We start from the raw sequence: 27,435 nt of genomic DNA on the forward strand, positions 1-27,435 counted from the left end.
CTCATGAAGTTTGGAGCTGTGGACTTTCTGGGCAAAAGGGAAGATGATTCTGTCACAGCTGAAAACTGGTTGGACAGAACTGAAAGAGTCTTGAAACAACTTCATTGTACTCCAGAGCAGAATTTGGAAGCTGCTGTATCACTACTGCAGGATGATGCATACCAGTGGTGGGATACAGTAACTAATAAGGTGCCACCAGGACAGATAACTTGGGATTTCTTTCTCACTGAGTTCAGAAAGAAGTATGTGGGCAGTGTATACTTGGAAGAGAAGAGAAGGGAGTTTATTACCCTACGCCAGAGACAGCTGACAGTGGCTGAATATGAAAGAGAATTTGTCAGACTGAGCCGCTATGGGCGGGAAATAGTCCCTAATGAGGCAGAGAGATGCAAGAGATTTGAGGAAGGACTCAATGATAACATTAAAGTAATGATTACAGCCTTGGGGATTACAGAGTTTGCCAAATTAGTGGAAGCTGCACTGAAGGTTGAAAAGGTTAGAATGAATGAGCAGAATAAAAGGGACAGACAGCAGAAAAGAGATCAGAGTCAGACCGGTACATCTTCTGCCCCTAGTAAGAAATTCAGAGGTTCGCCTACTCAGAGTTTTAGTAGAGCACCAAGTCAGGGTCAGTCACAGAGGCCCAAATCTCAGTTTGCACCAAGGAGAGGCCACTCCACCCCTTCAATGGCTAGCTCTCTAGGGACAGGATACAGGGGACCAGCCCCAACAGTATCTGTTGCTTGCCCACATTGCCAAAAATGGCATAAGGGTGAATGTTGGAGGATGATAGGTGCTTGTTTACGGTGTGGATCTACAGACCACCGAGTCCGAGATTGTCCACATAGAACTGCTACATCCACTTCGGTATTAACTAATAAGCCTGCCCCTCCAGCTCTAAGGGGTAGAAGGCCGGGTAAGGCTGAGGCAGCCAGTACTTCACAGAAACCTGTGTCAGAGTCTGTGGAGAGAGCAGAAGGCAGAAAACCAGCCAAAGCCTATGCTGTAAGAACACAGGAGGAACAGGATGCTCCAGATGTTATCAAGGGTACGTTCCTCCTTTATAATACTTCTGTGCATGCATTAGTGGATCCTGGATCTACTCATTCATATATTTGTATCAAGCTGCCCGTAGAAAAGGGAATACCAGTGGAGGAAAGTGACCAAGACATCCTGGTCACAAATCCGCTAGGCCACAGTGTGGTAGTAAACAAGGTGTATAAGGGCTGTCCATTGAAGATTCAAGGGAAAGAGTTCTTAGCAGACTTAATCGAACTACCTTTCCATGAGTTTGATGTGATTTTGGGAATGGACTGGTTATCCCATCATCAGGCAATAGAAGATTGTAAATTGAAGAGAATCTCTCTGAAAACTACTAAGAACGAAGAAATAATAGTTGTACGTGAAAGGACAGATTTCTTGTCCAATGTCATCTCAGCTACAGTTGCAAGGAGATGGCTGAGAAAAGGGTGTGAAGCCTATCTGGCACACGTGGTTGACACTAGGCAGGGTAAACTTAACTTGTCTAACATACCCACAGTAAGGGATTTCTCTGAGGTATTTCCTGAGGAATTGCCTAGTTTACCACCAGAAAGGGAAGTTGAATTTGCCATTGAGATTATGCCGGGTACAGCTCCGATTTCAATTGCTCCGTATAGGATGGCACCTGCTGAATTGAAAGAGTTAAAAATCCAGTTGCAAGAATTACTAGACAAGGGGTTTATACGCCCCAGTGTGTCACCTTGGGGAGCTCCGGTACTGTTTGTAAAGAAGAAAGATGGGACACTGAGGTTATGTGTTGAGTACCGGCAGTTAAACAAAGTAACAGTGAAGAACAAGTATCCGTTGCCTAGAATTGACGATCTGTTTGATCAGTTGAAGGGAGCTGGTGTGTTTTCTAAGATTGATCTCAGATCAGGGTATCATCAGCTAAGGGTTAAGGATGCAAATGTGCCTAAGACTGCATTTAGAACCCGAGATGGGCATTATGAATTCCTGGTAATGCCATTTGGGTTAATAAACGCTCCAGCAGCATTCATGGACCTTATGAACCGTATCTTCCATCCATACTTAGATCGGTTCGTAGTGGTCTTCATTGATGACATCCTGGTGTATTCCAAGGATAAAGCAGAACATGATGAGCATTTGAGAATTGTTCTACAGACTCTAAAAGAGAAGAAATTGTATGCTGAATTGTCCAAGTGTGAGTTCTGGTTGAATGAGATTGCATTCCTTGGACATGTAGTATCAGCTGAAGGGATTAGAGTGGATCCCAAGAAGATTGAAGCAGTGATGGAATGGAAGCCTCCCAGAAATACAACTGAGATCATAAGTTTCTTGGGGTTAGCTGGATATTATAGAAGATTTGTAAAGGGATTTTCCCTGATAGCTGCTCCAATGACCAAATTACTACACAAGAATATGAAATTTGACTGGAATGACAAGTGTCAAGCCAGTTTTGAGAGGTTAAAGGCTATGTTCACAGAGGCACCAGTGTTAACACAGCTAATGTCTGGAAAAGACTTTATAGTCTATAGTGATGCCTCACACAATGGGTTAGGGTGTGTACTCATGCAAGAAGGGAAAGTGGTCGCATATGCTTCCAGGCAACTAAGGCCACATGAAAAGAATTACCCTACTCATGATTTAGAGTTAGCAGCAATTATCTTCGCATTGAAGATATGGAGGCATTACTTTTATGGAGAAAAATGCTACATATACACAGACCATAAGAGTTTGAAGTATCTGCCAACCCAGAAGGAACTTAATTTGAGACAGAGGCGATGGATTGAATTCCTAAAAGATTATGATTGTATAATTGACTATCACCCTGGGAAGGCAAATGTAGTCGCTGATGCTTTAAGAAGAAAATCTATTGTAGCATTAAGATCTCTGAATGCCCAACTATCCTTAACTCATGATGGAGTTATTTTGGCTGAGTTGCAAGTGAAGCTGAATCTGTTACAACAGATATAGGATGGGTAGAAGACAGATGAGAAATTAATGGCTGTTATGGGCAAAATCACTGAGGGGAAGGAAACTGAATATGAAGTGAAAGAAAATGGGTGCCTTTACTATAAAGAAAGAGTGTGTGTTCCAGATGATAAAGAATTGAAAACCAGTATTCTGAAAGAAGCACATAATAGTGTGTATGCTATGCACCCAGGAAGCACAAAAATGTACCTTGACCTGAAACTCCAATACTGGTGGCCAGGTATGAAGAAGGACATAGTTGACTATGTAACTAAGCAAGTCAAAGCAGAACATCAAGTTCCATCAGGTTTGTTACAGCCCATAAACATACCTGAATGGAAGTGGGACCGAGTCACTATGGACTTTGTCAGTGGTCTACCTCTCACTCAGAAGAAGCATGATGCAATATGGGTGATTGTGGATAGGTTGACCAAATCAGCACATTTTCTGCCAATTAGAACTGACTACTCACTGGAAAAGCTAGCAGAATTATACATCAGTGAGATAGTTAGACTACATGGAATTCCACTTTCCATTATATCTGATAGAGACCCGAGGTTTACATCTAGATTTTGAAAGAAATTACAAGAATCCTTGGCACACAACTCCATTTTAGTACGGCTTTTCATCCTCAAACAGATGGACAGTCAGAAAGAATAATCCAGGTAAATTTTGAAACTCATTGAGTTATTGTAAACAATAATTGAACTGATAATGATAATAATAACCGAATATATGTGATAGGTCCTCGAGGATATGCTGAGAAGTTGTGTTATTGAGTTTGAAGGAAGTTGGGACAGATACCTTCCATTGACAGAATTTGCATATAATAATAGCTATAAAGCTAGCATACAAATGGCACCCTATGAAGCACTGTATGGGAGAAAATGCAGAACACCTGTATGTTGGACTGAATTGGGTGAAGATAAGCTAGTGGGGCCAGACTTGATAAAACAGACAGAGGAAAAGGTGAAACTAATAAAGGCCAATTTGAAAGTTGCCTCAGACCGACAAAAATCTTATGCTAACTTGAAAAGAAAGGACATTGAATATGAAGTGGGTGAGAAAGTATTTCTCAAAGTATCACCGTGGAAGAAAGTATTGAGATTCGGGAAAAAGGGAAAATTAAGCCCTAGGTTCATTGGCCCATATGAAGTGATAGAACATGTGGGACCAGTAGCCTACAGATTAGCCTTACCACCTGAGCTGGACAAGATACATAATGTGTTCCATGTCTCGATGCTTAGAAGATACAGATCAGATCCTTCACATGTCATCTCAGCAAAAGAAATTGTGGTACAACCTGACCTGACATATGAAGAAGAACCAATTAAAATCTTGGCACGAGAGGTAAAAGAGCTCAGAAACAAGACAATTCCACTAGTGAAAATCCTATGGAGACACCACAACACGGAGGAGGCAACCTGGGAGAGCGAGGAGACAATAAGGCAACAGTTCCCTCAGCTCTTCACATCAGGTAAATTTCGAGGACGAAATTTTTATTTAGAGGGGAAGAGTTGTAACATCCCCACTGTACTTATTTTGTACGTTCTATTGCTCCAGTAGTCAAATAACAGTCCAGGCAAGTCAGTATGTCTGGAACTACACTTCGGTGATAGTGAACAGACATATAATGATGAAATAAATAAAAAGAAAATACAAGAAAAATCAAACAAAAATGAAAGAGAGAAAATGATGCTAAGTTAAGCAATGGCACCACGCGATGGGTGATCATGCAGGAAGGCCGTTGCCGACCCCAGGACCGCGGGGAACCCTCTGAATCTAATTTTGAGACATAAATAAAGGTTTATTGAAATGTAATTGACACTAAAAATATCAAAGAAAAATTAGTAACTAGTACAAAGAAAAATGAAAAAAATCAAGAAACAGACAAAAATCTGTGTTACCGAAAAATTGGGAATGTAACCCGAAGTGGGGTATTTTGGTCATTTGACACCTAGTGTTGCCTTTTGACCTCAATGTCCATTAAAAATAAATGATATTACACTTTATAAATGACATGAAAAATTAAATTGTGATACATTATGTAAATTGTGAAAGAAAAGAGGTAAATGTGTAATAAAGGAAACTTAATATAATTAAACATTAAACAACTCATTAGTGCTCCACTAACTATATTATAAACTATATAAAATAAACCTTAGTGGGCAGAATTGGGTCATCTTCAACCTTGGGAGAATCTTGCCGAATTGATCCTCTCAAAGTCCTCCATGGCCACCATGCATGAAGCTTTCTCTCTTCATCATCAAGCCCTCATTTTCACTTGCTTCTTTTATTAAAGCTTGCCTATTCACCTTGGGGAAGATATTGGCAACAAGAAAAACCAGATTTGGTGAAGTTTTGATAAGCTCCAAAAGTTGTAAGCGTCCAAAACTTCTCCCTTGCTTTAGTAAAGCTTGTGTTTAGGTTGAGGTGAGCATTTTGGTGAAGAGAAATGAAAGAAATAGTGAGAAATGGACTTGTCCATTTTTGGCAGCCATGAACCCTTGTTGAGCTTGAGTTATTTTTACTTCTAGTGAATGAAAATGAAGGTTGATTAATTCAAATGAAAGTTGTAGTAAGTTTGTGCATAAGTATGTGCATGTAGTGTTTAGATGAAAGGTGTGAAATGGAACCTTAATGCCTTGAGCAAACTGCCATGTTTGGCAGCCCCTAATAGCATGAATTTGTGTGTGAACATGTGGTTATTAATGATATATGTTAATGTTAAATTGTGGGCAGCAAGTGTAAGTGATATTGAAGTATGAATATCTTGAAGCATATGTATAATATTAACATTGAAGTATGTTGAATTTTGGTGGAAGTGAATGTTGAATTTAATGATGAATTGTGTGCATTGAGAACTTGAACATTCTGCCCAGAATTGTTGCTGAAATTGTGTACAATATATGTATAGAAGTGTTGTTGATTGAATATTGTAGTAATGAGGAGGAGAAGAAACATCAAATTGGGAGTGTATGTGCTTTGTGCAGGTTGTGTATTGAAGGCAGCACCTAAATTAGGCCATAAGTGTCAAACTATGAACCCAATTGGTATGAGGCCAATATGGGGTGAAACTAGACACCAAATAGGCCAACTTTCATGTAGAAATGTTGCCAAAATTCTGCCTAGAAACTGACCTTAAAAAGTGACCAAATCCGGATTAGTGCATTTAAGGCCTGGAAACTGACCATTTGGGCAGCAGTTAGTGTTTAGGCCATAACTCACTCAAAACAGGTCCAATTGACCTGAAATTTTGACCATGAATAGTTAAGACCAATATCTACAAGTCTTATCAAGATACCCAAGCTCATAAATGGCCAGAACCAAGTCAAATGGCTTGTACAAGTTCAGGTACAAAAACTGCCGAACCAAAAGTGACCTAAAAATTTACCAAATTTTGCACCAAAAGTGCAATCTGTCAAGCTTTAGCAAATTGACCATATCTTGGTCTACATGACTCAGAATGACCTGAAATTTTGCCCCGCGTGCAATAAGACATAGAGCTACAATTTTGCTTCTTTGACCAGAAACTAAAAACCAAGGGAAATAGGACTTTAAGCTAGACCAATCTGGCACACAGAAAGTGACAAATTGACATTTTGCATACAATGATGCTTGAAGCATTTTGGCAATGAATGCCAACTTGTAAAAATGGTAAATTGCACTATATTGGCAGCATATTGAGATTTCAATTGTGACATATTGATGCTAGAAACAACTTATCCATATTACCTAAAAAGGTCATGTGACACCCCTTACCCGACTACAGTGTAGCCGAGCAAGTTATGCCACTCAGTGTGCTGGAGCACTCTATTTTATCTGATTTCATTATAGTCCTTGATTTATTTATTCAAAAACTTTATTGAAGATTTAGGCTATTTTTACTTTTATCAAAATCTAACTAAGTTGGAAATTTCAAAAATTTTAACGATAATCCGACAAAGTGTCGGCTGTAATTTGGACTAACAGTTCTTCTAAACCTGCCAAAGACAATTTCAATATATACTCAATTTCTCAAACTTAATAGTCTCAAAAATTTTCAAACATAATGTATCTCAATGCAGTATCCAGATTTCTCAGAAATCTCATTAGATTTTCAATATCTCAATATTCACAAGTATAATCTCATTATAACTCAAATTCAATTCACATACTAAAATACTTACTTTGAATAGCTTCCATAATTCATAGGCTAATTACATGAGTTTATTTTGTACAAGATATACAAATAATTTACAATGTGCTAGGAATGAATGATATACATAACATGTATAAAATGAGCCCTATCTACATGCATTGCTGAGGAGGTGACAATCTTGAACTCTTCTGACACTTCTGCAGATCTGGACTCCAAAAATCTCAGTCGACAATCTACTGGTTTTACCTTCAGTACCTGCGCGAGGAAGCAATTCCATCGCGCTAAGCATTTCTGCTTAGTGGTGCAATAATATAACCAGAAATAATATATACAAGTAAAGAAAGAAATAAATGATAATTCAGATACTCAAGAATCAATTTAATTTGGTATGGTATTTCTAGTATCTACGATCTTATATACTAGTTTGTTCCTCTTTGGAAGTGCTTAGTTTATAACTTTTCAGTAACACTAGCAGGTATATAAGTTATTCTATCTGTATTGTATTTCAAGTCCATGCATTTACGCAATTTATATTTTTGTTATGTTTCTTTTGCTAATCTCTTTTGCTTATTCATTCAATACTTAATTTAATTGTATCGATCTTAACTTAACTTAGTCTGAATTGAATAATACTTTAATTGATCGCCCAAGTAACCTATACTAGACGATCGATCGATAACGGGTCGTTGGCACCGACACCGCGGTGCCTCGCCGTCATACCATGGGACGAACGCCAACCATGTATGCAAGATGGCTAAAAAGCCATGATATCACATAATCGAGCATAAAAGCCATGAAATCGGGCATAAAAGCCATGAATATGGGCATAAAGCCATGAATACAGGCATAAAGCCTTTCGCAGTACTGCTAAAACAATACCCTATTGGCATGCTAAACTATCCAAACCAATCTTATTAGGTATACTAGGGCATTTGATATTTTAAAATGTTAATATATTGTGCTTTATGACTTCATTATTTCATGATAAATTTCAATCATAATTCATACATTCATTTGATCATTTATATGATCACAATTCACATCAATTATTCTTTTATACCATTGTACTCAAAATACTTCTCCTCTTTACAATAATGAGAACTAATGTCTCATTCATACATTAATATGGTTTATTTATCCATTCATTATGTTATTCATATTGATCACAATTCTAAACAATGGTTCACATGTACCATTGTATTCAAAACATTTTTCCTTTCTCATTTATACATTCAAGAATCTACTTATGTAATTACAAATTTTATATTTCAAGTTGAGTTACTAATATTTTATGAATTCCATTTGTGATGGGCATATAAGTCTTAACTATCTATTTACATCAATTTGGTGACTTATTCTTCATGTTTCAAGTAATCCATGAAAATTTCATGGATTTCAAATTTATGCTCTTAATTCCCTTTTTAACAATTTTGACTAAGATGCATAGTCCACATTTGTCATACCATTCTAAGCATTTAAGCTTAGAATTGGTTCTAGGTTTTCATCTTAATTTACTAATCATTTTGATTACTATTCACCTTACTAGTCAACCAAAATGTTGACTTTTTCATACTTAAGGGATATGTTAATTCTAATTACACCAAGATCCCACATTTTGAGTTTTACATTTGCTAGTATTAATTGCCAATTGTAATTTAAAGTCCCCTAGATGCATTTCTAATTTCAAATTTTGAATTTCAAGTTTTGGTGTCACTATTCACCTCTTTGGTCAACAAAAATGTTGACTTTTAGGTAGAAATTATGTACATTGGTTTTGGCATTCCCAACATACCACATTTTGCATTTAAAACTTGTTAGTTTTGGTCACTTCCTCAAAGCTTAGGTCATTTGGCAAAATTGCCAATTTTCGGTTTTTGAAACTTAACTTTACTATTCTATTAAGCATTGTTGCAGTGGGAATTTGAGGAAATGGTAAACATGAAAGTTGTTCCTTATTTTGTCTAGTTGAATTTCCTTTTTTGAATAACTCCATTTGGAGTTTTGTACCTCAAGTTATGGCCAAAATAAGTTTACTGTTCACGTGTACTGTTCATGCTGAGATTTTGGGTCTGGCAGATTTTTGGTCCAAATTTGGTCAGTAATTTGATCAAGTTAAGTTCATAATTTGGTCTAACTTTCTTCATATGAAATGTTCTACTATGCCTTAGGTTTCCATCGGTTCAAGAATCGCCTAAATCTGAGTTTTCTAGAGAGAGTTATAGCCATCCAAACATTACTGCTCAAATGAAAATCTGCAGAGTTGCAGGTTTGAACAGTAACTGTGACTGCCATTTGGGTTAGGTTCTGGTCATAATTTGGGGTATGTTTCTTCATGAAAGTTGTTTGTCTATGTCTTAACTTGTTGCTGTAAAAATTTCAGGTCAATTGACCAAATCTACAGTGAGTTATGGCCAAATGAACAGTTACTGTTCATTTGGTCATTCTGTAGGGGCTGTTTGCAGGGTATCCGGATTGGGGCCAAGTTTTGGTCCTCTTGCTTTGGTCTTTTGGGCATGGTTTCTTCAGCAAAAATGTGCCATTATAAGCCTAGTTTCATGTCCAATTGGCCAAACATCAATTGGACTAACACAGCCCAAGTTATGGCAGTGCAAAGGGACTGAATTTTCAGTCCCTATGCTGCTGTCCTAGGGTAGTTTGCAACCTCACTTTGCAATCTCATTTTTCAATCCATTTGTTGGTCAATCTACCTAAAATGGTCACTAATTGACCATTAAAATGTTCTCTAATCAATTCATAATCCAAGTCCACACTTTACTCCCAAAACCCTAGCTCAAATTCAAGTTCCTATGCATGAAATTAAAGAGTTTTTGATATATAGTGCACTAACCTCTTGTAGCTTAAATCCAAGCCAACCCAAAACTTCAATTTCTTCTCCTCTTTTAGCTCCCAAAATATTAAGCAAGGTTCTAGGGTAAAATTTAGTGTTGGGAACTCAAGGAAATATGGTGGGAGTTTAGGGTTTCATGAGCTTGCCAAGCTCATCAATGGAGGGAGATGGGAAGAGTCACGTTTTGGGGAAGAAGAAGAAGAATGGCTGCTGTAATTTATGTTATTTTGGTCTTCATTTATGTCTTTTAATAGTTTAGTCAAATGGTAGCTTATTTGTGATTGGTCACAATTTGTAAATGACATCATCAAGATGTCATAATTGAGCTTTTTCTTCATTTTCTTTCCTTTCCTCCACTAATCATTTTCAATTTGATTTCTAGTAATGTTTATTCATATTTTATGTTATATTAATTATTTACTCAACTGGACAAGTCGGCCAAAAATCACCTCGGAAAGCGAAATGACCAAAATGCCCTCCGTTTGGCTTAACGGTCAAAATTGGTCATGCACTGATTGAAAAATTTTTCTAAATATTTTCTTGGCATTCTAATGCCATAGGAACCTCAATAACCCTTCTCTGGAGTCCCAAAAATTATTTTATGATTTTTCCCCCGGGTCTAGGGCTCCTCGTTGCGAAAACCGCAACTTACCTCTGGTTACCCATCGATTGGGCACCGGCTCTTTTGACTTAACTGTATTTTATTTCTAAAATTTTTACTAAATTTTTCTCATTAATATTTGAGTTAATTATGGTCCCTTACTTTGATTTGAATATTTTTTCGGACGTTCTAGCTGTCCGAACCGACACCGGTCACCAGAACAGCAGACTGTGCGGAATTGCTACCGGGAGGATGTTACAGGTCAACACATGCATTGACTTGTGAATTATATAATAGTTAGTAAACTAAAAAAAAAAATTAAAGGATTAAACAATTAATTTATAATAAGCCCTAGTTTGCCTAGTTGACTAGTATGGATAGGTTGGCATGCCAATAGGATTCTGACAGCTGTTCTGTAAATGGCTTCATGCCATACTGTGTTTTTACGGCTTATTGTGCCGCACTGTGACTTTAATAGCCTACGGCTATACATATTGTGTATTTATTCTTGGCTTATCGCCAGATTGACTATATGGCTTCTTAGCCACACTATTTGCACACCGGGAGACACTTTGTGACCGATGGTGTGACGGCCTGAGGTACTAGGTACCCAAAGGCGATATATCCGCTTATCGATCACCGTCGTATATAGGCTACACGGGCAGTAATTCAAGTACTACTAAATTCAAATAACTAAATTCAGTCTTCTAAGATACAACACTACCAAAATTAGCAGATATTGAAATGTTAGCAAATAAAGGTAGAATCAACAATTGTGAAGAACACCGATGCCATAAATTTATTTTCTTTATTTTAGTGTATATTTCTTTATATTTGGCACCACTAACAAAATTTCTTAGCGCGTTGCTTTTGTAACGGGTAGGTATTGGAGACACCGCTGGGGAGCCCAGCAGACCTACGACCAGGTGAGACATTAGATCTGCACAGGAGTCCAGAGTCATCTGCACTGCATTGCATACGTGGTAGGACTTAGGATAACCTGTATTTTGTATTTTTATTGTATTTTTGAGATTCGGTCTTGTATTTTGTAATATCTTGTACATATTAAATAACATGGAGATTTTCTGTATATATTTAACTTATTATTGACTGTATTATGGAACTGTTTAATGACTGTAAAAGTCTATAGACTTTATTGAGAAATAGAGACTATGAAATATTTGAGATTTTAATATTATCATATTAAACTGTTTTTAACAGGTTTGGAAGGACAGTTTGTCCGAAATGCAGATGGCACCTTGCCAAATTTTTATTACTATTTTAAAACACTGACTTTATTAAAGTGTGAAAATAGAACCAGTATGCTATGAATAGCACATAAACACTTCTTAAAATCAAATTGAGTTAAGAAAATGTGATAATCACAGACTAGGTGCTCCGGCATGCCGTGTAGTACGCCTTGCTCGGCTATTCTGTAGACGGGTAAGGGGTGTTACAGAAAAGGTCCATTGATATTTTTTTAGAAATTCTATTCTTAAGTTGTTAAGAATATGAGTGACAGTATTTCTAGTATAAAGTATCATAAATAGGTTCACAATCGAGGATACTTCATAATAAGGAGATGACTTATCCAGAAAGATTGTATTCATGTTTGTTCCCAAGTTATTTATATGAGATATAAATAAGATAGAATGGTGGGTCTCATGCCATATAACAAACATGATAGGCACTTATAAATGATAAGTAGGCCGAACCAGTGACACTTATGATAAGGACATGGAGTTTACTCTTGTCAATGTGTTGTCATAAATCATATCAGTGTATATAATCTTTAGACCTGAGATAGCATAGTTATCTTGTATATAGGTGGTTTGAGTTTGATACTGCTTTCATACTTGTACTATGTATGGTTATATGGGCATGTGTTGGCTCCTACTAGTTATATATGGAGGTAGGTATTGATCAAGATAGAATATATTTCTCTAAGTAAATAGGGATAAAATCCTATGTTCATTTAATTGTTCTTGATGTTTCAAGTTCCTGGCTAGGACAGATAGATTTATTCAGAAAAGAGTTTCTGATGAGAAAATCTTTTTAATCAAGAACTGAAATTAAAAGAGAACATAATATTCATAGCGAATGGAATTTGACATAAACCATGACTCTAGCTTGAGTTGGGATTTTGTAACAGAGAGATTCTAGTGCATGGTAACATATGATTATAGGTTCATTTAAGGTAAACCTTATTACTGATTGGGTGGCCATGGCATGCTATGCAAGGTGTTAACCAGGGTTTATGAGGTGCATAAAATGATTTAGAGAAATCATTTATGGTAAGAAAGAGTGTTGATGTTATTAAGAGTTGATATCATATCTCATTGCCAATTAGTGATAAGCCTAGTAAATCACACATATACAAAAGTTATCACCTAATTAAATATGATTTAATTAATTAATTAAAGGGTTTAATTGATTAATTAAATAGGTTTGGTTTGCAATTAGATTGCAAAGTCCCTAGCATGACTTAAAACCAAATTTAGATTATTGGATGTATAGTATAAGTTAAATTTATATTTAAAGTGTTTAAATATGAATTTAATTAATGAGAAATTAATTAATAAAGATTAATTAATTGATTTATATTTGATATAAATTGATTAGAAGAAGAGAAATAATTATTTTGGGTTGAGAACTCAAAATTAAGACACGGGGGCATTTTGGTCATTTCACAGGTGACATGTGGCACCATGTGATGGTGACACATGGCATTACACATAAGCTTGCCAAATGTCTTTTAATCATGTAAGATGATTGAAATCAAGATTAAATATAGGTTTGACATTTGGCACAATGTGATTGGGTCAATTAAACATAGAACCAATCAAAGGGTGACATGTGGCAATGGTTTAATGTGATGACCTAGCTATATAAGTGTTGTTATGAGAAAAAATAAAACATAAGCAGCAGCCTCTCTCTTTGTGCCACCACTTTGGAGTGCCATTCTCTTCTCTTCTTCTTCTTCTCTAATCAATCCAAGAGATTAGCAAACAATCTCTTGAATTAAGAACACCAGAAATTGTTTCTGGTGTCCTGTTTACATCTTTAATCTCTTAAAAGGCAGAACTTGATTTTCTAAATAATAGAAAAAGCTTTAGAAGCTGTTCAAGGGCTGCCATAGGTGTTCTTGGTGTGGACAAGCTAGAGAGACAACATTTGGTGTCCTAAAGACGAATCTCAAAGGCACAAATACACTGCAGTGCATCAAGAGGTTAGTGTGTTTGTTCTTGATTTAATCTAGGGTTCTAAAGTTAATCTGATTAATTTAAAAATCTTAAATGGCAAATACAAATCCAAAAACATATTAAAAGAGTTTTAATATGTTGTTTATCATTGAAATCAAATAGATAAAAATAAATCTTGCATGATGCACGTGACCCTAGGTGAAAATTTTTTGAATTCAATGGTATAAACTTCTGTTTTTCACGCTTCCGTTCTTTCACTATCATGTTTGTTATGTAGCATGAGATTCTCCACTCCAACTTATTTATATCTCATATTAATACTTTGGGAACAAACATGATTACAATCTTTTTGGATAAGTAATGTCCTTTGTGAAGTGTCCTCGATTGTGAACCAATTAATGATAGTTTATACTATAAATACAGTAACTCATATTCTTAAAAACTTAAGAATAGAACTTCTAACAAAATATCAATGGACCCTTTCAATTACACATAAATGGATTATGTAAAAAGAAAAGTGATATTGCCTTTTATTAATAAAATTATGTACAAGATACATACAACATGATATGCTCTAGGGTATAATACTAACATAAACTAGTGACACGAATATGACATGTACATAGAGTTTACTATTGTCAATACATTGTCATATAGATCATAATAATGAAGGCATGAAAGCATGGATTTAAGGGCATTAGAGCATTGAATTTTAGAATTTATTAGAGGGTTACATGCAACATTCAAATAAGTTATGAGACCTATGTAACCTCTAATGCCATCTAGCATACCAAAACACACTTTTGGCATACACTACTAAGCTCTGAGGCACTGAATCAAGCTTTCTTTCTCCCTTTGGGTGCTTCTAGGACTCCAAATGTTGTCCCTCTAGCTTATCCACCACAAACACACCAATGGCAGCCCCAAAAATTACTTTAAAATCTTGCCAACCACTTGAACTTTGGGGTTTATGCTTTAATGAGGGTGTAAGGATATATAGGGGACTAGAAACACTTTCTAGAAAATTTTCATTAAAAGGAAATCATGGTTTTTTCTTTTGAATTAAATGAGAAATGAAGAAGAGACAAGGGAAGCCATTGTTGCGGCCCAAATGGGAAGAGGAGGAAGAAGATACAATTTCTTCTTTGTAACACCCCTATATGCATAGTCCCATGCAAATCATTGTTCCGGTGACCCGTGTCAGTCCGGACAATTAAGAGGATTAGGAACATATTTAAGTCACCTAGAAAAGCCCTGAACAAAAATTAATAGTGATTACTAAAAGGTTAAATACAGATTAGAAAAATAGAGCATAAAAGGTAAAATGAGACGGGGGTCACAGCAATGGGTGACCGTATCGAAAAGTGACTGCGAAGTCAACTGTAACCCTAAATTTGTATGGGACATTGTGACACTACAGTCCTAGGAAAAATTGTGAAGCTAGGAGAAATATGAAAATCACAGAAAAAGGTGCAGAACCAAATCAAATAATTAGGTTAGGGTTCCAAAAGAAATACTGAATTATTAGTGAACCGGATCAGACCGACGAGGGGTAAATTGGTCAATTCATCCTTAGAGGTGACTCATGACCTAATTGTCTAATAAAAAGTGAGAAATTAAAATTGTGAAATATATAATTAAATTTAAGAAGTGAGGGAAAAAAAAGGAAAAGAAAATAAGGATTATTACATCATCATGGTGACATCATGCATGACTTCATAATTTATTTTAATTTAATTACTTAATTTGACTAAGCCAAATTTTGGATAAATATGCATAAAATGAAAATAAAAAGAAAAAAATAATTTTGGTCCTCTTCCTTAGAAGTGTGCCGCCCTATCTCTCTCTCTCTCTCTCTCTTGTTCCTCTCTCATCTTTTCCATTTCCACCATGAAAGCTCATTTTCAAGCTTTCTAAACCCTAATTTTAATCATAAACCCCCTAAATCCCTTAGTTAAAAATTGTTATTAAGCCTTGAGAAGAGTATTGGGAGAAAGAAAGTGGAGAAATTAGAGGAGAATTGGAAGATTTGAAAAGCTCAATTGAGGTAAGTAATTTAATCTTCTTCCTTATTTGAAATTAAGTTAGTTTTGATGGAATTACATAAAGAAAATTGAAAATTTGCATGATTGGGAGGAGGGAGAAATTTTGGTTGGCTTGGCACTTGAGGGGAATTGAAGTGTTCTAATCTAATTAAAGGTGTATTTATGCTTAGATGAGTAAGAGTAGTTTATTAGTATACTTCAATTTTATCAATTGTAACAATTAGTGAATTAGGGTTCTTGACCCTTAGGGTTTTAGGGAGAAAATTTGAGAATTTGATAAATTGATGTACTTTGACCTAAGTGAGGTTTAAAATGGTTAATTGGTGTAATTTAGAATGTGCTTGAATGGTTAAAATTGAAATGGGATTGTGAATGTGTGATGTTCAATTCTGGACAGCTTGACCCTTACCAATTCAAATAGGTATAACTAGAAATTTGTTGCTCCAATTGGTGTGAGGCCAATTGGAGATTAAAATTAAGACATAATGCAACAATTTTGGTGAAGAAACCTTGCCCTAAAATTGAACATAAAGTGGTGTAAAATTAGGTCAAATCCGGGTAAGGCACATTGCCACTGTACAGAAATGACCAAATGAACAATTAGCCATAACTTGGTTTAGGCAGGTCCAAATGACCTGATTTTTGAACCATTAGAAAGCTATAAAATAGTACTACAACTTCCGTGAAGAATATAAACCCAAATTCTGCCCATAACTAAGTCAAATTGTCAAGCAAATTTGGTTGCTCAAAACTGCCAATACCATATTTGGTACCCAGAATCTGGGTTTGGACCAATTCGGCTTGCCTTAGAAAAATGGCCATAACATGGGCTAAAAAACTCCAAATTGAGTGATTCAAAAAGAGAATTAAAGAAGACATATTAAGGAACAACTTTGATGAAGGAAAGTTGGCCAAAATTCCACTGTAGACAAAACAATAGAACAGTAGAAACTTGTGACCTAAAACTGAATTTTTGGGATTTTACTTAGGTAGTTTGAAAATTTAATTGGCATTCAATGCCAATAAATTTGACACCCAAAATGTGGTATGTGGATGCAATTAGAGTTAATAAACCTATTTAGAAGAAAAATTTCAATATTTTGACATGAATAGTGTCACCATACACAAAAATGTAAAGAACCGTAATGAGTAGGATAAGTCTGCAAAGAAATTATTGGAATTAATTATTAGAAATGGATTGAATGGATGCTGAAGCACTTTAAATTTATGTGTTTTAGTTGGAAAGAGATCTTCGAAGGAAAAATGAAAATTGAAGTAAATTGAGTCAACAAAAGAGGTCTGTGCACAACTAGTTTTAAATTGTTCATGTTTTGCATATTTTGTTTGATTAAATGATTTATTTCTTTATGTATTATGTTTACCAATTATTGAATTTATTTCAATGATTATTGATATGTATTATGGTATGAATGAGTTTAGTTTTGGAAAATGAAATTAATTATAATTTTATTTTGTTATGAATTGAATGAAACTGGCCTCAGAAAAATTTTGATTGAAATACGTTTTCATGGTTTACATGGAAAATTTGATTTGAAAAATGGTTTATACTTAACATGGGAAATGGATTAAATATGTTTTGAATTGTGATGGCCATAAAAAAAAAATACTGGATATTAGAATTGACTTTGAATTGAATTGTATTGTGATTTATGCTCACAAAAAGGACAAAGATGTTATGTGTTTTATATCTCTCTATAGATGCTTGACTAGGTAATTACCCATCCCTCATTTGTCGAGGAGACACTGGAGATAGCTTTGTTTTGATTACCATGGTATGGGCACATGCTTAGATTCTCCTCTTATTAGAGGTTAGATCAAAGTTTCTCATGGCCCTTTCAGAAGTTACATTGTTGTGGTGTTGTAATGTGCATTATGATTCGATCTCTCTAACCATAGGGAGTTAGAATCACAATTCGACCTCCCCGACCATATGGAGTTAGAATCGCTTTGAAGATGACCCTTATGAATTAGTCCATCATAGTTTGTGAGATAAAGAATGGTTTTGGAAAGTGAGAAATAGTGATTTTAAAATGTTATTTGAGTAAAATTGATTTGAAAGAGACTATTTGTTTTGTAATAACTATTTTCATAGTTGATGGAATTGTTTCAAATGACCAATTACGATTGGAAAAATTTTAATTATTGACTACGGTCACTTAATTATTTGATTTGTACCATTGAAAATATTGACTTGATTTTATGATTTTTGAAGAAATCAACATTTCCAATTATTGTTATGAATTGTCACCGTATACATATTTTTTATATATACTTTAAATTATAGTTGTGCACCACTGAGTTTACCATTCAATGATAGCTTTGTATGTTGTCGCAGGTGAAAGGACTATAGAGCAGCTGAGTAAGATTTCTTGAAGACACATTGGGACTAGCTCTAGGTATATTATAGGTATATCCTTGTACATTAGATTTTGATGTATTCATGTAATAATATGTATGTAAATTATTTGAGCAGTTGTACAAAAACTATTGTAAAATATTTTAGTATGTAATTAAATGCATATTATTGTAATGTAAATTTGAGATTTTTATTTACCTGTATAGTTTTGTAATATTAATTTTATTACCTTAATGAATGTAATATTCAAAATTCTTTCTGAGTTTGGTAATGAATGAATTGTTTCCTTTATGATGAGTTTGACTTGAAAATTGAATTGAGTTGCTTGTCTTGAATTGGGAGATGAAATTGGGTTCATTGGAGTTGTGGTTGAGAAAACATATTGGAAGTGTTTTTCTTTTTAGGTTTTGAAGAACTGTTTTCTCAAAATACAGCCGGCACTGTGCCGAAATTTTTAAAAATTTTCGTAACATCAGATTTTAATCGAGGATTTGATCCTTGACCAAAATTTCAATTAAAGGCTATTTAATAAATATTCAACGTTCCCACCACTATAAAAATGATCGAAAATTGTTTTGAAATCCCTTGTAGTAAAAATGATCGAAAATTGTTTTGAAATCCCTTGTAGTACATTTAATGGGTTACCGGTAGGCAAGTGAGTTAATGTGACACCCCTTACCCATTTACAGTATAGTCGAGTAAGATATGTCACACAGTGTACCTGGACACCCTATTTTATTTCAATTATTTTTATCCTTATTTATTTTTTTTCATAGTTATGAAGTACCATTTGTGAAGTATAATTCATTTCAGTCATTTATTGAAATCATAAATTTACTCAAGGTTCTGCAAATTTTATAGAAAATCTGGCAGAGTACCGGCTAAAAATGGAGAAAATTGTAACACCCCTCACCCGACTATAGTGTAGCTGAGCAAGGCGTGCTACAATCAGTGCCGGAGCACCCTAACTTATCTTACTTTATTTTTTTAATAATTTTGAATTTGTTTAATTTAATATCAATTATTTTTTGATGGAGAAACCAGCGGAGTTTCCCCTATTTTATTATCGTTTGGTATATTTCAATATTCACCTGTTTGAAATTCAACAATATTTCCAAAATAAAATCTTATCCATGCTAATCATAATTATCTCATCAATCATTCTCATAATTTTCTCATATTTCAAATCTCATCCATACATTTCAATTTCATAATTCAATTTCAACAATTCCTCTACCAATTTAGTTATTATACTTTGTGTCTTCGTATTACTATTCACTCAAATTGTTGACTTTTTAATACATAATAAATTTATTAAACCTAAGTTCTCCAAGATACCACATTTTGCATTCAAAATTCGTTGGTATTAGTTGCCAATACCATTTCCAAGCTTAAAGTTAATTGGGCAGAATTTTCAGTTTTCATGCCTTGTCTTTACTGTTCCATTGGTCAATTTTGCAGTGGGAATTTGACAAACTGATCAACATAAAAGTTGTTCCTTATTTTGTATAGTTGCATTTCCTCTTTTGAATCACTCCATTTGGAGTTTTGTCACTCAAGTTATTGAAGGAACGGAAGCGTGAAAAACACAAGATTATACCATTGAATTCAAAAATTTTCACCTAGGGTCACATGCACCATGCAAGATTTATTTTTATCTATTTGATTTCAATAATAAACAACATATTAAAACTCTTTTAATATGTTTTTGGATCTGTATTTGCCATTTAAGATTTTAAAATTAATCAGATTAATTTTAGAACCCTAGATTAAATCAAGAACGATTACACTAACCTCTTGATGTGCTGCAGCGTGTCTGCGCCTTTGAAATTCGTCTTCAGGACACCAGATGTTGTCCCTCTAGCTTGTCCACACCAAGAACACCTATGGCAGCCCTTGAACAGCTTCTAAAGCCTTTTCTATTAATTAGAAATTCAAGTTCTGCCTTTTAAGAGATTAGAGATGTAAACAGGACACTAGAAACAATTTCTAGTGTTCTTAATTCAAGAGATTGATGGCTAATCTCTTTGAATTGATGAGAGATGAAGAGAAATAGCTGGAGAGGCTCAAAGTGGCGTGACAATTGAGAGGAGAGGCTGCTGGTTATGTTTTCTTTTCATAACCACACTTAAATAGCTAGGTTAACACATTAAACCCTAGCCACATGTCACCTTTTGATTAGCTCTAGGTTTAAGTGACCCAATCACATTGTGCCAAGTGTCAAACCTATATTTAATCTTGATTTTAATCATCTTACATGATTAAAAAAAAACATTTGGCAAGCTTATGTGTTATGCCATGTGTCACCATCTCATGGTGCCACGTGTCACACTGTGAAATGACCAAAATGCCCCTGTGTCTTAATTTTGAGTTCTTAACCCAAAATAATTATTTTCTTCTTCTAATTAATTTATATCAAATATAAATTAATTAATTAATCTCTATTAATTAATTTCTCATCAATTAAATTCATATTTAAACACTTTAAATATAAATTTAATTTATACTACACATCCAATAATCTAGATTTGGTTTCAAGTCATGCTAGGGACTTTGCAATTTAATTGCAAACCAAATCTATTTAATTAATCAATTAAACTCTTTAATTAATTAATTAAATCATATTTAAATAGGTGATAACTTGTGTATGTATGTGACTTACTAGGCTCATCACTAATTGGCAATGAGACATGATATCAACTCTTAATATCATCAGAACTCTTTCTTACCATAAATGATTTCTCTAAATCATTTTATGAACCTCATAGACCATGGTTAACACCTAGCATAGCATGCCATGGCCACCCAATTAGTAATAAGATTTACCTTAAATGAACCTATAATCATATGTTACCATGCACTAGAATCTCTCATTACAAAATCCCAACTCAATTTGAGTCATGGTTTATGTCAAACTCCATTTGCTATGAATATTATGTTCTCTTTTAATTCCAGTTCTTGATTAAAAGATTTTTCTCATCGAAACTCTTTTACGAATAAATCTATCTGTCTGGCAGGAACTTGAAACATCAAGAACAATTAAATGAACATAGGATTTTAACTCTATTTACTTAGAGGAACAGATTCCATCTTGATCAACACCTACCTCCATATATAACTAGGAGGAGCCAACAGATGCCCATATACCCATACATAGTACAAGTATGAAAGCAGTATCAAACTCAAACTACCTATATACAAGATAACTGTGCTATCTCAGGTCTAAAGATTATATGCACTAATATGATTTATGACAAAACATTGACAAGAGTAAACTCCATGTGCTTGTCATAAGTGTCACTGGTTCGGCCTACTTATCATTTATAAGTGCCTATCATGTTTGTTATATGGCATGAGACTCACCATTCCATCTTATTTATATCTCATATAAATAACTTGGGAACAAACATGAATACAAACTTTCTGGATATATCATGTCCTTAGTATGAAGTATCCTCGATTGTGAACCTATTTATGATACTTTGTGCTAGAAATATTGTCACTCATATTCTTAACAACTTAAGAATAATATTTCTAACAAAATATCAATGGACCTTTTCTATTACACATAAATATATTATGTAAACGGAAAAGTGGAAATGCCTTTTATTATTAAAAATATGTACAAGATACATACTAAATGATATGCTCTAGGGCATACTACTAACAATCTCCCACTAGCACTAGAGCCATTCATTACAATACCTTAGACCTATCTTCTCAAGATGTCGGTCTAATCGAACTTGTGACAAAAGCTTAGTGAATGGATCACTGAATTTTTAGCTAATGTTATTTTCTGCATGGCTATAACGCCTTGCCCAACTATATCTCCGATAATGTGGTAGTGCCTTTCTATGTGTTTGGATTTTGGGTGAGACCTTAGTTCCTTAGCTCAGATGATCGCTCCATTGTTGTCACGATGTAATGGAACTGGCGACTCAATGGAAGGAACTCTTGTAAGTTCATCACAAACTTCTTCATCCAAAAGCGACTTCTTTTGCGACATCGATGCGGAATATACTCGACCTCGATGAGTGGAATCTGCGATGTGCTCTGTTTGGAACTCTTCCAACATCGCACCTCCATTACAAATGAACACATATCCAGAGGTAGACTTTCTATCATCGATATCTGATTGGAAATCAGAATCAGTATAACCATTCAATTGCAAGTCTCCACCTCCATAAATCAAGAATAAATCCTTAGTTATTCTCAAGTACTTAAGGATATTCTTGACAGCTATCCAGTGTTCCAAACCTGGATTGGATTGATACCTGCTAGTCAAACTAACGAGATATGCGATATCCGCCTAGTACACAACATTGCATACATTAAACTTCCAATAGCCAAGCATATGGAATCCTGGCCATCTTATCTCTTTCTTCAGGTGTCTTTGGAGACATCACTTTAGAAAGGTGGATACCATGTCTCACTGGTAACAATCCTCTCTTGGAATCAAGCATGTTAAACCTCTTTAACACATTTTCCAAGTATAGACTTTGGAATAAACCAATTATTCTTTTCGCTCTATCTCTATAGATGCGAATCCCAAGAATATAGGTTGCCTCCCCTAAGTCTTTCATGGAGAATGTATTTGACAACCATACCTTTATAGTCGTCAACATACCGTATCATTACCCATCAACGAGTATGTCATCCACATATAAGACAAGGAAAGTGATAGCACCGTCACTAACCTTCTTATATACACATGGCTCATCCTCATTTTTATAAAACCAAAAGATTTAATGGCTTCATCAAAACGAATGTTCCAACTCCTCGAAGCTTGTTTCAACCCATAAATGGATCGCTTTAGCTTGCATACCTTGGAACCATCTTGGGATTCAAATCCCTTAGGTTGTTCCATGAAAATGTTTTCTTCAATGTATCCATTGAGAAAAGCTGTTTTGACATCCATCTGCCAAATCTCATAATCATAGTATGCAGCTATTGCTAATAAAATCCTAATTGATTTAAGCATGGCAACAAAGCAGAAAGTCTCCTCATAGTCTATTCCTTGCCTTTGGCGAAACCCTTTCGCTACTAGCCTTGCCTTCTAGGTCTCTACCTTTCCATCGTAACCAATTTTCTTCTTGAAAACCCATTTGTTCCCTATAGGTACAATACCTTCAGTGGGTCAACAAGATCCCAAACTTGATTCTTATACATGGAATCAATCTCGGATTTCATAGCATCAATCCATTTTGAAGAGTCTATATCTGATATAGCTTCTTCATAGGTAAGTGGATCATCTCCATGATCTACTTCTTCATGAGTAGACAACTCTTGTTCTTCTTCATGAAGAAAACCATATCTCACTGGTGGGTGAGATACCATAGTTGTTCTACGAGGAACAGTGTAGATGTTTCATCAATGGGTATAGGTTGACTAGATGGATCTATATCCATCGATGCTGGTTGGTCGAATTCTCCAATACTAACTCTATGTGCCTTCCTTTGCCTCCTTCTTGAACAAACCGTTGTTCAAGAAATGTGGCATCTCTACTTATCACAACCTTTTGTGAAGTAGGCAAATAAAAATAATATCCAAAACTATCTTTTGGATATCCAACAAATCGACCTTTTACGATCTGGTCTCCAATTTATCGGTGTTGACTTTTTGATATAAGTGGACAACCTCAAATCTTAACATCCTTAAGACTTGGTTTTCTTCCATGCCATATCTCATAAGGTGTGGAAGAAAGCGATTTTGATGGAATCCTATTCGAATATATAAAGTGATTCTAATGCAAATCCCCAAAGGAGATTGGCATATCGGTATAGCTCATCATACTACGTACCATATCCAATAGGGTACGATTTCTCCTTCGGATATACCATTCACTGTGGCGTTCTGGAGGAGTCGGTGAGAAACAATGCCATGCTCTCTCAAGTATTCATCAAATTCAGTACTCAAATATTCACCTCCACGATCTGATCGAAGAGCTTTAATACTCTTTCCTGTTTGATTTTCTACTTCAGATTTAAATTCTTTGAACTTTTCAAAGGATTCATGTTTGTATTTTATCAAATACAAATACCCAAACCTTGATTTATCATCAGTAAAGGTAATAAAATAATGAAAGCCCCCTCTAGCCATTTCTTTAAATGGACCACATACATCACTATGTATTAGCTCCAAAATATTTTCAGCTCTTAGCCCTTGTCCAACAAAGGGTGATCTAGTCATTTTGCCTTGAAGGCAAGATTCACAAGTTGGAGTAGGCTCAGAACCCAATGAGGATAAAATCCCAATTTTCTCCAATTTTGCAATCCTATCTTCTACAACATGACATAACCTTAAGTGCCAAATATATTTTGAACTTGAGTTGGTTTTCACCATGGCATTGTATTCTTTTAGATTGCTATACTCTGGCCAGTGGAAACACTTTCTTACTGGCAATGGAAACACTTTCCTATTGGCAGTGGAAACACTTTCCTGTTGGCAATGGAAACACTTTCCTTTGCCTTCATCAGCTTTAGTCTTCCTTTTCTGTTTAGCTATTTTCTTAGAAGGACCAGGAATCTGAGGTTTCTTTTTCTTATTGCCCTTCTTCTTGTTGGACTTTCCAGCAGATGAAAATGCAACCAAAGCTACCTCTTTTCCTTTATTGCCTAGCATATTCTTTTGGGCAATAACCAGTATGTTGAGTAATTCAGCTAAGGTGCATTCTTGTTTAGTCATATGGAAATTTGTCACAAAATTCCCAAAAGACTCAGGAAGGGACTAAAGGATCAAATCCGTTTGTAGTTGGAAATCCATGTTGAAGTCAAGATGTTCCAACTGCTCAATCAGCCGAATCATCTTGTGGACATGATCCCCAACATTACATCCCTCGGACATCCTCATACGGAATAGCTGTCTAGATATCTCATACCTAGCATTCTCTTTGTGCTCACCATACAACTCTTGTAGGTGAAGGAGGATCTCACTTGCACTCTGCAAGTTTTCATGTTGCTTCTGTAACTCATTACTCATGGAAGCAAACATTTAACACTTAGCTCTCATATCATGCTCCTTCCACTTGTCCAAAGTTTCATGTTCCTCTTAAGTGGCCTCTGGAGGTAAGGGACCAGGAACATTTGAATCTAGAACATATCCTATATGTTCAAGGTTCAAGACAAGTTTCAAATTTCTTAGCCAATCAGACAGATTAGGTCCTGTCAACCTGTTGTGATCAAGTATGCTTGCAAGGATATTGGATGGTGGTTGTTGTTTTGTGCTCATTTTTATCAGAAAATTAACTGAAGAAAATAACAATATTAATTAGTAAATGTATCATGTAATTAACCAAATATGATTATGGTCTTTTAATCAAATTGGTCCTCCCACTAACTTAGCGAATCCTACACTTCCAAAGTAGAAAACGGAAATCCTAGTTGGATGGATTTCTAGTGGGTGATTGAATTCTTATAATTCTATTGATCATCCTCAGGTACATCCATTATTGGAATTACAATAAACTATAAGTGAGCAACTCCTTGCCCATCACATCTCATGTGAGGTTCAATCCTTTACCTAGCCCCTAATGCTCAAAATCTCAGGTACATCCATTATTGACTTATCTTGCATTAGTTAAGTTGATCCCATTGAGCCAGTAATTATGCAAATAATTTTAATGTCCTCAGGTACATCCAATATTGGCCACTAAACCATTTACATATTTACAACATCTCATGCTTAACAATTATTCTTAAGAAAATCTCTTAAATAAATTGCATCTTATGCAACTATTTAAAATTTCTTAAAATAATTGCCCCAATGGAGGGCCTATGTTATAATTACTTTAATTATAGCATTTCCAACTTAATCATTTGTTTGGAAGATTTTATAGTCATTCTAATTACTATTAAGGTCTCACTTTGCACATTATCCATTTAGCATGCATATATCATATAATTGCATACATTCCCATACATCTCATGCATTCATGGATAAGCAGTAAATATGGTATGATCATGGACTTTCTAAGGGATTCAATTCTGAGCCACCAAGAATTGAATCTGGGCATTCCTAGGTGCATTTCATTCATTCATTTTACAAGAGTTGCTGAAGGAGTATATAATCAACACTTGATATTGAATTCCTCCCACTGGTCCCACCAATGCTCTTGACCTCCTTGAACTTCTTGCAATCCAATATTACATAGTAATCCTTGGCATACCAAGGCGAATTTACAAGAACTTAAATAAATGAAATTACAACCCAAAAATATTACAAACTTAATAATACATGCCCAAAATAAATTAAAATAAATTAATTAATTTACAATCCCAAAGAAACATAAAAGAAATAAATCCAATCACATTGGTCTTTTATAGTCCATGATCATCCATCATGCATATCACTATTTAACAATTAAATAAAACATACATACTTAAATTAAATTGAATATCTCATATTCAACATAAAAATCCAGATTTGAATATGATTCAAATAAATTTAAAAATTCAGATTTGAATCTCATTCAAACAAATTTAAAAATTCAGATTTGAATCACATTCAAACAACTTCAAAAATTCAGATTTGAATCACATTCAAACATTTTTAAAAATCATATTTGAATCACATTCAAATATTTTTTTAAAAATCAGATCTGAATTTTATTGAATCAATTTTAAAAAATCAGATTTAAATATGATTCAAACAACTTTAAAAATTCAGATTTGAATCACATTCAAACAACTTTTAAAATTCAGATTTGAATCACATTCAAATATTTTTTAAAATTCTGATTTGAATCATAATTTAATTGTGTGATTAAAACAACTAATTAAACACTTTAATTAGTCAAAGAATAGCCTTAGATCATACAACAATTGCAGAATTAAAAGCCAAACCTTGAACCACCCATGGAACCATTGTTGCCGCCACCTATGGTGGCTTCACCATGTGTGACGCCACACCTTGCTTTGCAACCAGCAATAATCTCTTGATCTCATGATCAAACACACAATTAAATTATATAATCAACAATCTAAATGGCAAATATAGTGGCTCTGATACCAATTGAAGGAACGGAAGTGTGAAAAACACAAGATTATACCATTGAATTCAAAAATTTTCACCTAGGGTCACATGCACCATGCAAGATTTATTTTTATCTATTTGATTTCAATAATAAACAACATATTAAAACTCTTTTAATATGTTTTTGGATCTGTATTTGCCATTTAAGATTTTAAAATTAATCAGATTAATTTTAGAACCCTAGATTAAATCAAGAACGATTACACTAACCTCTTGA

The sequence above is a fragment of the Hevea brasiliensis genome, chromosome 1 (assembly GCF_030052815.1).
Source record: "Hevea brasiliensis isolate MT/VB/25A 57/8 chromosome 1, ASM3005281v1, whole genome shotgun sequence".
NCBI lineage: Eukaryota > Viridiplantae > Streptophyta > Magnoliopsida > Malpighiales > Euphorbiaceae > Hevea > Hevea brasiliensis.